Genomic DNA, 16,338 nt, shown 5'->3' with positions numbered 1-16,338 from the left:
GTACAAAATACATGCTGTACTGATCACAGTGAACCATAAAAAAGAGAGACCATGGTGCACTAGGTCAAAGGTGCTGGCAGTAAACAGAACAAACCAGATAAAACATTGAAACAGTACAGCCAAGCAAACATACACTTTTAAAAAATAAAAGCAATAAAGGCTGCCTTTGTTGGCAAAAACAGGGCAATCATTTTCAGATATGCAGGCATGTAATATTGAATATGCATGCACATGCATATTATGCCTTAATACCATAAAGGCACCAGATCCTCTCTGATCTTGGAAGGCAAGCAAGGCCATCCCTGGTTAGTACTTAGATAGGAGATAGCTTACCATGCTACTGCCTTTCCATGATGGTGGGACTTCATGGTTCTGTGAGGCAAGAGGCCATATGCTGATGGCAGCAGTGTTACAGATAGGGTATCTCATGTCAGACAGGGCTTTGCTGAGGGGCCAGACTAAATGTGCCAAACAGCTCCTGGACAGCAGCAGTAGTGTTAGGCTTGAACAGCATGCGCTCAGCCCATGCGATCCTGGCCTTTCTGCTCAACCCCTCAGAAGTTAAATTTATCCCTTTTGGGAAGAATTGCAGCAATAAAAGGAAATGTTTTGCCAAGGCTTTCATTTCTTTTTCAAATAATTCCTATTATAAGAAATGGAATAAACTTCCAGCCGCCTTGTTCAAGATACAAAAATTTTGTGCAAAGCCAAAAGTTTTGTGCAATGGCAAAAAGAGATTTCCAGATTTATTTAGCAAGCAAAGAAGCCCAGAATAAAATTTAAAACACTGTACAATGCTAAGGAAAGGGGTGGCTTAGGTGTCAAATTGTATTATGAGGCCTGTTGTTTTGTATGGTTGAAGGAACGGATATTGCTTAGAGATGTAAGACTATGATTCTATGATTCTATGACTCTTGGAACTTGATGGACATGATTTAAGATTTAGTTAGCATGGTTATCTTTGGTATCATAAAGAAGATGATCGTATAAAAGAATATGTGATAAGGTGGCCCCAAAATTTTGGGCAAAATGTTCATATGAATGTTCAGTGATAAATGTGGTCCAAAAATATAAAATTTATATTGTGCAGTGGTTTAAAAGAAAGACTGTATAAGATGATATATGAAGTGTACCTAACTCCAAATAAGCAGTTGAAAATGTCCCAGACATTTTTTCGAATCTTTATTAGGGATGTCAAGATATTGTGGACTCATTTTTTCATATGTGGTAGACTTGTAAAAAGAAATGTTAGTGGTCTTAGATTTATGTTAATCAAACAAAATTTAAAAGTAGATTTGGTAATGTTATCAGAGTCCTATTGTCTTTTTCCTCCTTCCATTCTGTCTTTTTATTTTGTGTGTATATTGCTTTCAATGTAAATTAGATTGTTCATGCTGAACATGTTAGTATATTTTAACTTAATAAACATTTGAGCTGAACTAGATAGTTTCATGTTATTAAATATAATTGCTGCAACATTCCTCGTCACAAGATCACTGCACAATATCTGAGAGTTTATTCTTCTTGCACTTGCAGTGCTTCCAAGATCCTTTTACTCAAACACAAGAGCAGCAGAGAAATGCTGATGGCAAGCTTGGAAAGCTTTGGAGCATTATTCAGAGGCTCACCCACAACATTTAATTCCAGCCCCAGCTTGTTAGGGAAGGAAGGGGTGCCAGGCGTCAGAAGCAAAGCTTGACTCCAGAAATCCCATTCTGAGAGACTGCTCTTGCTGCATGCTACTTAAGAACAAATCATGTTGGCAGTAATAATTTCACAAAAGTTGCATTATACAAAACAACTTCTTTGTGGCCTTGTCAACATAAGATGATGTAGCAAATCTCTCATCATACATGGCACATGCTCATCTTAGTGTTTGTTGTTGTTGTTAATAGCCCTCAAATCAATTTCGATCCATGGCGACCCTAGGGATGAGCCATCTCCAAGACTCCCTGACCTCCACTGATCAGGTCTTGCAAATTTATACTCATGACCTCCTTAATAGAGTCCATCCATCCAGCATGCAGACTTCCTCTCTTTCTACTTCCCTCCACCTTTCCTAGCATTATTGCTTTTTCCAGTTAGTCATGCCTTCTCATGATGTGTCCAAAGTACAACAGCCTCAGTTTTGTCATCTTGGTTGCCTCAGTGAATTCTAACAGAGCATTCCACATGGATTCTATTCTTGTATAGCAGAAGTTTGGACTGGATGGCCTTGTGGTCTCATCCAACTCTGTGAGACTACGGCCCTATGAACTAAGCTATTTTTCCATGCCCAGCAAATAATACCTTATCATATCCTATAAATAACCTTCCATAAAGGATAACCCTGTCTGCTCCTAGTTGCCATATTCTCATTCTGCATGTTTTTAAACTGCTTTTAGGATTTATTATTTTACACAGTAATTGATTTTTAATTTATGTATGGTGGAGGGTTTGGGGAATTATGTTATATTACAGATTTTGTATTTGTATTTTTTATTGTAATCCCATCTCGATCTGTAGGGAGAGGCGGAATAAATAACTAACTAACTAAATATTATTACTATTATTATTATTATTATTACACCAGAAGACTGGAAGAATGTATTTCACAAGTCCAGTTCAGGAGGGATATTTCATTACTGAGTAACAGAAACATGTCCCTGTTCCACAAGGCAGTCATAGATCGTGGCTACCTGGACCTTCCCATGCCATCATTACAAAGAATAAAATCACTGCCAATGGTATATATATGAGTATTTTGTGGTAACAACCTGGAGTAACATACAGGTCTCTATTTCTCCACAGCTGCACAAGGAAAGTGAATGTCATGTTGTGGTGATGTTAATATGATGCTCAATTGGATCATGTTAATGTGATGATCAATTGGTGATGTTCCAAATACTTGCCCCTGTTCAGTGATAAGTTCCTTTTATATCTCAGCAATTGACAGAATGAGTTGTGTCTCTGAGAGGAAACTGAATAGCTCTCACAATGAGTCACCATAGTTATACCATACTCAGTCAACTGTGTAGACACACAGTGTAACATGCGTCCATATTTGAATATGATAACCACGATTAGACCACAAATAGTGCAAATTTGCTTATTTTCTGGAAATGTGTACAACTGTTGTATGAGTTGCTGGGTTTTACATCCTAATCAACTGAGTATGTTTAAAGAAATGTGTTATATCACATACCTTCACATCTGGGAATGATCCATGTATTAGTCCAAAATGTTGCAAATGTGGTGTTTGCAAATGTCATATAGAAATATTACTACTACTACTACTACTACCCTGACATCTTCCCAAGATTGAGACTCAATGCAAATTAAAACTATGACAATACAGTTAAAAACATGCAAAAGTCAACATTAAAAATGAATTAAACTATTCTTAATATTAAAACAATTTAAAAAGGAAAAAAAGCAATTAAAACAATAAAATTTTAAACATTACAGCACTCCTTACAAGTCCTTTCCTTAAATACCTTCAGTTCTAAAAGCATTAGTAAATAAAAAGGTCCGAAATAACCTTAAAGAATTTTTAGAAAGTTACAACTGCTGTAAAGACAGAGTTATTTTATCGAGCTTCTGTTCTGAATAGCCAAAAGCAAGTGAACAGCATTATAAAACGAAAGAAAACACTCTTCTCAGTATCCAAGCAATCTTTACATTCTTCAGAAATATGCAGCATCTCTTTTATTTTAGTTTTTATTTTAACTTTTCGTTTTGGTCAAGATATCCCTTGGATCCTATCCCCTTTCCTTCTTTTGAAACAAGTTATTCCCTTTTCCTTCCCTTTCTCTCTATTTTTCCTTTTCTATGGTAATTCCATCACTGAATGTTGGTAGTATGGTTGCAATGTTTAGTTTGTATTATATTAGTCTGGTGTTGGTGATTTATGTTCAGTGTATGTTGATTTTTTATGTGTAAATATGAAAATTTCAATAAATATTTAAAAAATACACAGTATCTTAGATTAACAAGATACCAGAAAACTCAAGGAAATTTCAAAATATATCAACCCTTAACTAAGACAAACATCTGGAAAATGTTCATTATATATTCTACCTCTAGAGTTATAACCCGGCTTAGCCATGTCAACCCACTGGGTGACCTTGGGCAAGTCACGCTCTCTCAGCCTCAAAGGATGGCAATGGGAAGCTTCTTCTGAAGAAATGTGCCAAGAAAACCACATGACAGGTTAGCCTTAGGGTCACCATTAAGTTGGAAATTACTTGAAGGCACGCAGCAACAAAGAGTAGACTAACAGCCCTATCCCTCTTGGGATTGTTGTTGATTGTAAATTGAACATGAGCCAGCAAGTGTGATGCTCCAGCAAAGAATGTCAATGCTATTTTAGCCTGCATTAACAGAAACATAGCTTCCAAGATGAGGTATACAATAATCCCACTATATTCTGCACTAGTCAAGCCTCATCTGGAGTACTGCATTCAGTTCTGGACACCTCATTTTAAGAACAAGTTGGAGCGGGTTCAAAAAAGAGCAAGAAGGATGGTAAGATGTATGGAGAACAAAATATATGAGGTAAGGTTGAAGGGGCAGGGCATGTTCAGCTTGGTGAAGAGAAGACTAAAGGTTGACATGATTGCTCTCTTTAAATATCGGAAGGGCAAATTCCAACAGATATTTGTTCAATATTTCCAAATTTTCTAATGGATCTTCTAGAGTTAAAGCTAAATCATCGGCAAACGCCCTAATTTTAATTTCTTTCTTTTTAATTTTAATTCCTTTAACTTCTCTATCATTTCTTAAGTTCCCAATTAATTATTCAATCATGCATAAAAATAGTAGCGGAGACAATGGGCATCCTTGTCTAGTACCTCTATAAATGGAAAATTGCTCTGTCTTTTCTCCATTTACCACAATTTTAGCAAATTGTAAATTATATATTGCTTGAGTCCATTTTATAAAATTACTTCCCACATTCATCTTCTCTAAAACCTTCATCATGAATTTCCAATTTACACAATCAAATGCCTTTTCTATATCCAAAAGCATTAGAGCTATTTGATTATCAGGGTGTTTATCCGCATATTCTAATTTTGAATGTAATTCATTCCTCAATTATGGTGTAGGGTCATGGGGTTTTCTTGGCAATGTTTGTGCAGAGGTTTGTAACTGCCACTGCCTTCCCCTGAGGCTGAGAGCATGTGACTTGCCCCAGGTCACCCAGTGTATTGCATGGCCAAGCTGGGAATCGAACCCTGGTCTCCAAAGTCATAGTCCAACAATGAAACTATGTCACTCTGGCTCTCGCTCTCTCTCCTTTGCTGGACATCTTCAAAAAGAGGTTGGACAGCTACATGCTGGAGATGTTTTAGCTGGAGATGTTGCACAGAGCTGGGGACTCAATGGCCCATGTGCTCCTTCCAATTCTATGATACTATGAGAACACACCAGCCATTCCCACAACATTTTCTCTTATGCAGCCAGTTCCACTCTTTTTCAAACTTCACATGCTGAACACTGAGGTCTGCAGGGGAGTTCTAGTCACGCTTTCTTGAATGCAAGGAAAAACCTTTGTGCTCTCCAGTAACTCTAGTATAAGTCAAATCATATTCAGAAATAAAGTTTGGCCATAGTAGTGGTGATGGTGGTGGGGTCTGGTAATTGTAGTCTCAAAAAGTAGTTTTTCAAATCTCTGGGACTCAGAGGGCAGAGCTATCTTGCACAGCCCCATTTTCTAGTTCTTGTAAGTGTACCCTATTCGGAAATAATACCTGAACAGACCGTGATGCGATGAAAAAACTGACAAAATTGTTGGAAGGGGGAATAAAATGGAATGGCTGGAAAGAGAGATGGATGAAAGTATGAGAGAAACAGAATTTAAGCCATTTTTATAATCTGAGAGTCAAACCAGACTTCATATAATATATATGTAATTGGAGACCAGGACATTTTGTTTTCTACTTTAAAGGTAACCACAGCAATATACAATGTAAGGGTGTGTTTGAATTTGACTGGAGTAGTGGTACTAGTGAGGGGGTGGTTAATCCTTTCCCCTGTTCTGCTTTTTCCAGCCTGCATTCCCTATTTACACCCACTCACCCAAGAGCTGATTCATCTTTTATCTCTGTGGATCTAAAAGCTACAGAAAACAGATAAATGAAGAAACCAACATAAGCAAAGTTGATTTTGGTTGTACTATAATCCATTTCACAAAGCAGAGGCTTCATCCTAGTTCATCATAGTATGAGATTTACTCTTTCATAAATAAAAATATATATAATTATATAGCACAGCAGACCCAACATGAAGTTTTCCAAAACCCTTACATTTTGTCTTTTCCTATCAGAACACTGTCATTTCTGCAAATAATGATTTCCTCCCCCTCTGCAATGCTTGCACCAAATACACCCTTCTTACTCAAGGAGAATACCCTGTATAGGTCTCTCACCTGTGCTTTTTAATTATAAATTGCCACATCATTTTGTATGAATGAGAGGTGGGTTTTTTTTTTCATGTTTTAAGCATTTGCTCCAGCTTTATTGAAAAACATGAACACTCAAGAATGTTAGAAGAGCTCTCTGGGATCAGATCAAAGGCCCATCCAATCTGTTATTCTGTTCTAAAGATGTTTCTGGGAAACAATACATGATTTTAACAGCACCTATCTTCTAATGTTCTCTAACAACTGCTAAACAGAGATGCTATCATGACTAGTAGTATTGGATAGCTTTATCATCTGTCTAATCTCCTTTTAAAGCTGTCTATGTGGCTATCACTACATCTTAGGACAGTGTCTTCACAGTTTCACCATGAACTGAGTGAAGACCCTCTTCCTTCTGTCTGTTGTGAATCTCCCACTACTCAACCTCACTGGATGATCACAAGTTCTAGAATTATCTTTCCCCACTACAAACATTATTGCATAAATCTCTATAACGTGTCTCCTAGTCCTTCTTCTAAAACTGAAATGTCCCAAATATTATACCTTTTTCTTACAGAGGAGTTGCTTTCATTCCTTACACCATTTTGCTTGTCCTATTCTAGCTCTACAATATCTTTTTTAAGCACAGTGCCAGAACTGTACATGTTATTGCAAGCACAGTCAAATCGTAGTTTGTATATGGGCACTATGATACTGGCAGTCCCATCGCCCCACCCACTGCCTCCAACATGGTTCAACATTTCTAACATGGAATTTGCCTTTTTGGGGGGGAGCCATTATACAATAAACTAGCATTGCCAGTACAGGATCATCTCAGAACCTGAGGCTTCCAGGACAAAACCAGAAACCTATGGACAGTTCTTGGTGATCTCATTAAGCATTAATTGTTAAATATCAACCGCAGTTACTCACAGCTTGTCATTCACACACAATCTCTCTCTCTCTCTCTCTCTCTCTCTCACACACACACACACACACACACACACACAGGGTTTCTGCTATCAGCAATTAGTTTAGTTTGGGAACTTGGCAAGTCTGGTCTATCCTGATCGGAAAGTCTCCCCACCACAAGGAAAAAAAGGCCTTTTTAAAGGTAAGAATTTTCATTTACATTTCTGTGGGTAGAGGACATCTGTGTGTGCATATGTGCGTACATGTTTACCAAACACAGAAAAGGGGCATAGATAGAGGAGATAGTGGGCAGGCTGTGGGTGGTAAAGTTTTTCTGCAAACAGATGCTGCAATCCCAGAACGGTTCAGAAAGTGTGCGAGGAAAGAAAGCCATTCTGATTGCATACTCTTTTTACAGATGGCACTGTAGCAGCTGAACATCTTCCTGTAATAAGGCTCTAGTTGTTGTCATTGTGGTGCCAGGGCTCACCCTCTGCTCTGCATTCACCTTCTGGCTAAAAGCAAGTAGGCTGGAGTAAATGTTCTTTATCCTGTCTTCTTATGTGAGAAGGAATAGCCCCTTTATTTCACTTTATCTAGCTGACTTGATGCAAAACATTTACTCCAGCCTACTTGCTTCTAGCCGAAAGATTAGCCTTGGCACCACAAATGGAGGAAAGGAGGAAGCTATCAAGGCCCCCCTGGAGAATCTGCAAATTGCAAGAAGAAATTAATTACACTTTTACACTGTAACAAGCTGCTGCTTTAATAGCAGAACTAGAGATCTATACACAGAACCAGAGATCTTTACCTTTCTTCTTGCCTGGAGCTAGGTCCATCAAAACTTGAGAATTTGAACCCAGTGTAGTGCAGTGGTTTGAGAGTTGGAATAGGACTCTGGAGACCAGAGTTCAAATCCTGGCTCAGCCATGGAAACCCACTGGGTCAAGTCACACTCTCTGAGCCTCAGAGGATGGCAATGGCAAACCCCCTCTTAAGAAATTTGCCACGAAAATCCTATGACAGGCTTATTTTAGGGTTGCCATAAGTCAAAAATAACTTGGAGGCATACAACAACAAAACTCCTCCCTGGAGATAACCCATGAAAACTGGAGACTCAGGGCTAGGCCATGAGATTTGGCAACCTTACAATGAGCAGACATTTTTATCAACCCATCTATTGCAATGCTAAGTTCATTTTCCTGGTCAGTTACCAGAAATTCAGACATTAGCTTCATATTTTTAAAGTTAAGATCTCTTTGCCTAATGTGCATCACTTTATACTCATTTACACTAAACTTCATTTGCCAGTGTAATGTTCATTCTCCTCAATCCATTCCCTCACTCCTTTTGGAGATCTCCAGCATCCCTTTTGTTATAACCACTCTGAATCAACAAATCTGACCACCTTACTGCTCATGGCTACCTCCGGATAGTTTCTGAAATTGTTTGTTTGTTTCCAAGATTTATTTATTTATAAATATTTATATTTATATCAAATTGGAAACAAATTGAAGGCACACAACAATAAATTGGACAGATGACATGGAGTGGAGAAAGGATCCCCCAGGCCATAGGTAATTTCCAATGGATGGTTCAATCAATATAATGAAAAGACAAACTGCAGATATTCTTTCTATTTTCCTTTATTTATTTATGTATTTATTTATTCTGTGTAACCGAAAAAAAGTTGGAAGAAGTGATGCAAAAAGAAAGGAGAGTTATAATAAATGGAATACAACAATATCTGAAAACTCTGCAAATTTCTATCGGTTGCACAATGAATCAAACTGGAATTACTTACAGAGTTTTGCTGCTATTAATAACTGAAGAACGAGGTTGAATTTCCTATTTTTTCCTCTGTGGCTTTAAGATTTTAAGAGACAATTTACATGTAAGATTAATCACACAGCTTAGCATTATGTATATCTCCTTAAAATTGTATATAGCAGCTATTAGGAAGGGGATTAAGATCAGATCCACAGCATGTTAGTCCACACAGCAATCCTGATGAAAATAATGTTCAGAAATTACTCTTAGTTCCAAGAGTGAAGCTTCCATTGGCATCAGTTGCCTCCTTCCTCAGCTAAATAGTAACTGGGGGTGGGAAAATTTTTCATCAGGATTACTGGTTGGGATAAAATGGGAGAAACCCTTCCCTGCATGCTGCATTCCTGCTGCTGTTTACTACTTTTAAAAAAAGAAGCTTTATCTTTTTGTTATATTGCTGTGGTTATGTTCAATTTTCTTTGAAAGGTATTTTTGTTTGCCTAATCTTTAATATGTGATCTCCATTTGGCAGGATATGCCTCAAAAACAGGATAAAATACTCCAACCTTTTGGCTTTTCAAGTAGAATTACATGTAATTTGACCCTAGGATTTCAGGCTTCTATTATTTGTTCATATATTTTTGAAGATTTAAACATATGCTTGTTCCACAAAGCATTTTTTAGTATTTCTTCAGATTAAGGTTTGCTTTTTGAGTTAGTTTGGGTTTTTAAAAAAAATATTTTCAAGCTATGGATGGTTAAATCTGTGGATGCAGAATCCATGAGCATGGAGGGCAAAAGTATTGTTTTGAAAGAACGGTAGTATAAAGTTTGGAAGGAGACAGATATGACTACATGCACGACCTCACCTCCCCCCCCCCCCCGTCCTTCCATTTGCATTTCCAGGGCTGTAGACTATTTGCTATTGCTATTAGGGTCACCATAAGTCGGAAATGACGTCAAGGCACACAACAACAAAGATAATTAAGCAGCAAGGACCATTCATCTTGCCCATTGTCAGCTTTTCTATCTCAGAACCAAGCACACATCCCCCACCCATCCATGGACCTCTGAGTCTGGCCAATAAGCAGTCAAGGGGGGAGGACTCCTCAGGCAGACATTATGTAGGCCTGAAAGGGAAGTAAAGGATTCCTCAGTGCTGCCATGGCAGTTGGTCTTTACATGTGGATCCCATTATGTCACTCCAAGGATTCTCCCCACACCCAGTAGGCAGGTTGAGGGTAGGGTTGTTAGACATACAGACAAGTTGTCCAATACTTGGATACTTGGCCTCAAGCCTGGCCAAGTCTATGCAGGTACAACCAATAAGTGTTACTGTCCTGTTCTCCCAAATATTGTGTGTTTCTGTATGTGCCTCTCTGCACCCTTGCCTGCCTCCCAAGCTAGGCATGCAGTAATGGAACGTGTCAGTTTAATCAATGGTAGACAAAAGACTCACGCTCTCTCAGCCTCAAAGGAGGCAATGGCAAACCCCATCTGAAGAAACACACCAAGAAAACCCCATGATATGTTCACCTTAGGGTTGTTGTAAGTCAAAAATGCCTTGAAGGCACACAACAACAACAACAACAACAACAACAGACTGCACATTTTTCTAATGTCTAGATAACTTCCTAAAGCTTAACTGCAACACAACAATGGTTGTTTTTGTTGTTGTTGTTGTTGCTACTTATCATCAATCGGTAATCCTATAAATGTATTTTCAGAAGTATGCTCTATTTCATACAATGGGACTTACTCCCAGGTTAGTATACCTAGGACTGATGCCTAACAGATGGGAGTTTTTCCTCATTACAATTCAATTAAATTGTAAATGCCTCTTGTTTCTTGCCCTCTCTTTCTACATATTAGACTCAACAGATTTCTTTCTCTGTGTCTAATTCTGTATTAACTATCAGTGTTGAATAATATTTTGTAGCAATATTAATTAAACCTCATGCTAGTATTTTTATGAATGTTATCTTTGTTTACGCATTACATTTTTTATATTTTAAAGAAATTATAGCTATTTTAAAAGAAAGAACACCATTACTGCTATTAATACATTCTTTTAAAATGTGAGAATATATCAACTATCTGTTTCCCTAAACAAAGAAACCAGGAAGTTATAGCAAAACACAACACCAATCATAGAGAGATAACTCTTTTCTTCATTGCGACAGAACTTGTTGGTAACAAGGGGTGGAGTAAGGGCAACCACAGAATGCTACAAAGACAGGCACAGTTGCTTGTACTGCTGAATTTTACCATACTATTAAAAAACAGGCCAACTTCTCCCTCCCTCCATATACCACTTGGTAAGTTGGTACTCTCTATCCACCCATTCTAACAATTGAGGAAGAGAAAGTGTGTAAAAATGTCTGCAAGGAAGTAATGATAGTAATGTTGCTTTGGGATGGAAAGTTGTAGCTGAATCAGGGAAAGGGGAATCTCTTAAGGCTGAGATGGAACTATGTGTAGGAGGTTGTGAAAGAAAGTGTGCCAGAAAGCTTTGCAGGAAGAGGAAGGTAGAAGATCTAATGGACAAGGTGCCAGTATGGGTAAAGGAAGGGGAACAAATCATAGCATTGGCAGAGAATCAGAAGCTTTATGGAAGGATAATGGAGAGGGGAATCAAACAAAGGGAAAGGGGGAAATGCTTAAGAATAGGAAAGCCTGGGAAGCATTGGCAGAAAGAGTTTTGAAATAGGCGAGAGCTTTGAAATTTCATTTCAATGGATCAAGAAACCAATGAGAAAGGTCAGCCAACCCAAACAAACAGAACTGGTCTTCATGTGAATTGTGGACAGGCAGGATGGTCTCTACGCAAGAGGGTTAATGGACACAAGTCTGACATTAGAAATGGCAGTATCTAAAAATCAGTTGCAGAACCTTTCAACCTTCCTGGACATACAGTAAGGGATGTACAGCCTGCAGTCCTTGAACAAGGAAATTAAAAAGGAAGACTAGAAAGAGAAATTGCCTAATCGAATTATATCCACTAATTCCAATCCATTAGCAGTGGTATGAACAAAGACAATGGTTTCACTGCCCAATACATATATTAACACAAGTGTCCTTCATATGGACATGTAACAAAAGAGAATTTTGAGCCCTGGGAAACTGACTTATGGTAAGATTTATTGCTTTCACGTATCAACATTAACTGACCTCTGCAAAGATCTGAACAATCTGTATCGCCTTATGCAGCCCTTTAATTTGGATCTTTATGGATCCTATTATATTCTATCCCACTCTCGCAACTGTATAAATATGCTTTATAATATGAGACTTTACTATCATTCTGTACTACATCTGACGAAGTGGGTTTATATCCACGAAAGCTCATGCTAAAATATATACTAGTTAACCTTAAAGATGCTGCTGCATTTCTTTTTATGTTCCTTCCTCCTTTTTAGACAGTCTTAGTGACACATAGCTAGTCTGTCAGAACCATATTGGCCAACTGGCTAATGGCATACTTTGTTTTCAACACTGCTTGATCAGATTCTTTAGAAATTGCTGGCTCACTTAAGCTTCCACCTCCTTCTTAGCCCATCTATATATTTTGTCAGATTTATACTCTAACACAAAATGCAGACCACAACAACATCCTGGAGCAGACCCCCAGACTACCACATCAACTTCATCCAAAGGTTCTTAGGGAAAATGTTAATTTCACTGATGCTGCATAAAGCACATGCCAGAGTCAAAGGTAGAGAAAGAAAAAAATTACAGAAAAAGAAGCTGCATACCAAAAACAATGAGAATATACATGAGTAAGAGTTGGATTTCTATAGTACTTACCTCCTCTGGTTCCTTGAACTTGACCAGAATCCTTGAACACCACTACAAAAAATAAAGAAGGAAATACATAAAACTAAATGCAGTGCAAAATTTTCAGACTCCACTTCAATTACAGCCAAGCAATATAGTATTAAGCATGACTGTGGTTCCTTGGTTGATTTCTCCCAATACAAGAAGGCAGCTTTTCTAGACGCCCTGCAAATGGGAAGCAGATAAATTTCCACTTTGTGCAAAACATCACATTATGAATTCAGCTGCCTTTTCTACAATCATAAAAGAGAAGGGAGGCTCAATGGACCATTTTACAAGGCTGAGTTCTACCTCAATCACTTCTCATAGAGACTGCAAAAATAATTTAATTAAGAAAAATAAAAATTGCAAATATGGCCCCTGTATAATTTTAGCATTTGAACTGCTTTCAGTTTATCAGAAAAATAAGATATAATTAATGTAATAACACACACCACAAACCCCAATTTGCCTCAAATAATTTTATATTAAGAATCATTATTGTAGGATCATTAAATGAGAAGGGTTTGCTAAAAGCTGCCCACCCATCTCTAGCTAACTACTTACATCAACTCATTTAGTCCAGAACATAAATCACTATTGGGAGGGTGCTTCATCCTTAAGATTTGAGATGAGATCCCACACCTTCAGACCACAAACCACCACCACCACCCAGATATCTCCACATATAAGTCTAACGTCTAAATAAGCATTTTACTTATTTGAAGTATTGTCGGAGGTGTCTAGACTTTTGCTTTCTCCTACTGTCCTTCAATTATTTACTCTCTGGTAATGAGAACTGGAGTTTATGCATACAGAATATCTGATATGAAGAAAGATACGCATTCACCTCGTACTAGCAGCCATGCATTCTCACAAGGTAAACTAGGGTACTGCTCTAGTAATTCTGATTCACTGTGTAGGACAACAATATAATCTAACAAAACATATAATGCAACTAATATATAAGTAAATTGTTCCATGGCTACATTGTTGAGGGGAAACAAACACAAGGATTCCCCATGCAAAGAAAAAGTAAGAGTAAAAAGGTGCTGCAGCAATTGAATTTGACCTCACATGCAGTTGTTGAAGGCACACAATCTCTGCTTATAAAAAGATTAGTTCTTTCAAGACAGCCAGTGTGATATAATGGTTATATTAAGGGACTGGGACACCCAAGATCTAGGTTCAAGTCATCACAGTGCTACAAAACTCACTGGTGACAGTCACTCTTTCTTAGTCAAATATGTCAAAGGTTGTTGTGAGAACTGGGATGGGAGACAAGAGCTCTATATACTGCCTTGAGCTCAATGCAGGATGCTTACATTTCTTAAACAAATAAACAAACAAAAATGAACAACATACCTTCCAACTACTCTAGTTTGGCAGGGACAGCCCAGAATAATCCACAGTTGTCCCATTTTTTCCCTGCTGCTTTTAAATGTCCCAGTTTCTCTCTCTCACTTTCCCCCTTTGTCCTTAGCGTACGTCAATTGCCTCAAACTGAGTTCAAAATGTAAAAATAGTTTACATTAGCGGAGGGAGAACGAGGGCAGAATCTTGCCTTTCTCAGTAGACTCAAGCCACTGCAATCCCTCTTAATTTTTGTGTTCTTCATGAATAACCTTCACTGCATTCTGTTGCATGGTTATACCTCTCCCAGTTTTCATTTGTGAAATATTGGAGGGCATGGAACAGCACTAATAAATTTTAAAAAGCATAACAAGGCTTTGCAAATGAAACTGGAAGCAAAATGTGCTATCAGTTGCACTGCATAAGGAATAAGCAGTGATATCTGTAAACTGTTCATTTTACAGTAAGTGGAATCAATTTAAAGGCCAGCTGGTTAAAGGAGCAACCCTATTTAAGAGCAGCTGCTCAACATTTGCCCCAGAGGGAACTGTGCCATGAAAACTGCCAGCAGACAATATTTCTGGCCATTGCAGACTCATGTGCAAAGCCCTGTTCAGCCATAAGGCATTAGTGTATTTTTCACCAAAAGCCCACCAATCTGAGTGATAGGCAGGATGGTATGTCATACATTGCAGGACAGGCAGAGCAAAGTCATCTGTGTATACTCTGCATATACAAGAAAAGTAAATGGACTGCAATCACAAACATCATTGCATACATCCCAGTATCTAGGACATGGGACAAGTATTCCACACACACCCAACCATTTATTTCCTATTTATTACAAAAACAAGGGGAGTCACTGAGAAGAAACGTTGTCCCCTGCTTGCATCAACCTAGGTTCTGTTATTCAGTCATGCCAGATGTGAACTGGTTATTCATGTTTATTTATATAGCCACATTATCATACAGTATCTATTTATCATATGCATTTGCTTAGTCACCTTTGTATCATGCCTATCCCCAATGGATGTCAAAATTGGGGAGATGTCAAGTGAGATCTCATTTTATCACTATAACAATCATGACAGAGAGGCTAAGTTAAGAGACTGTTGCCCCAATTCAGCTACACTTGCATGTATTAGTCACACTGTAATAGATATAATCAGATATAGCATCAGATGTTTGGGGAAAGAGAGGGTGGATGGGAGGGACCAAAAAGAACAGGCTACTGTTCCTCCATCCCAAATGGTTAATCAATGCTACTATAGGTTGAGTATTCCTTATCTGAAACGCTTGGGACCAGAAGTATTCTGTATTTTTTGAGATTCTGAATTCCTGTATTTGCATGTATGTACAAACTGAGGTATCTTGGAGATAAGACCAAGGTTTAAACACAAAACACATTTATGTTTCATACATACTTATACACTATTTGTCATAATTTTGTGCATAAAACAAAGTTTGTTTCATGAACAAACACTGACTTATCAAAAGCCAAATATGTCACTATTTCAGCCACCCAAGGAAAAAAGTTTTGGCTTTTCAGAATTTGGATTTTGGAAATCTGGATAAGGGAGTCTCAACCTTGTATTGACTTGGTAAAAGAATTTGGAAATCTTGATTTGTTTTTAAGAACAACTCTCAGAAGCCCCAGCCAGCAAGGCAACTAACTGGTCATGCTGGCCAGAGGAGTCTGGGGCTATAGCTCAGAAAAGAATAATATTCCAAGTTCTCACCTGAAGTGACAAAGGCCCAAAACACACTGCAGAAATAATCCAGTCTGAGACTGCTTTAACTGCACTGCCTCAGTGCAAAAGAATCCTGGGAATTATAGTTTATTGTAACATCAGAGCTCTCTGACAGAGAAGGCTAAATGTCTCACAAAACTACAGTTCCCAGAATTCCCTAGCATTTAGCCAGGGCAGTTAAAGCAATCTCAAACTGGATTATTTCAGCAGCGTGTTTTGGACCAAAGATACAAACCTAGCTGCTGGATTACAACAAGAAAGGTATACTATAAGCATTAGCCAACTCTACATAAAGTTCTGCAACTAGTTATGCATTACTAACATCTGTATTTTGTCCCCTAGGTATAAGTCAAA

General features: G+C 38.0%; 1 protein-coding gene across 4 annotated transcripts in view; it reads right to left on the bottom strand.

Moving 5' to 3' along the window:
• The window catches only part of LOC121933099 (signal transducer and activator of transcription 5B), an 81,649-nt gene that overhangs the window by 60,774 nt on the left and 4,537 nt on the right, over nucleotides 1-16,338 (bottom strand). For 2 of the 4 annotated variants that reach the window (XM_042472375.1, XM_042472374.1), the window contains exon 2: nucleotides 12,872-12,913. The exons of the other annotated variants lie outside the window; for them this stretch is intronic. The gene's annotated coding sequence lies outside the window, so the exon portion shown is untranslated. The remainder of the gene's footprint in view (nucleotides 1-12,871; nucleotides 12,914-16,338) is intronic. 4 annotated transcript variants of the gene reach the window in all.

This window comes from Sceloporus undulatus, chromosome 6 (genome assembly GCF_019175285.1).
Source record: "Sceloporus undulatus isolate JIND9_A2432 ecotype Alabama chromosome 6, SceUnd_v1.1, whole genome shotgun sequence".
In the NCBI taxonomy this organism is placed as follows: domain Eukaryota; kingdom Metazoa; phylum Chordata; class Lepidosauria; order Squamata; family Phrynosomatidae; genus Sceloporus; species Sceloporus undulatus.
Note: the sequence above shows the minus strand (reverse complement) of the source record. Positions and strands in the feature narration are given on the sequence as shown.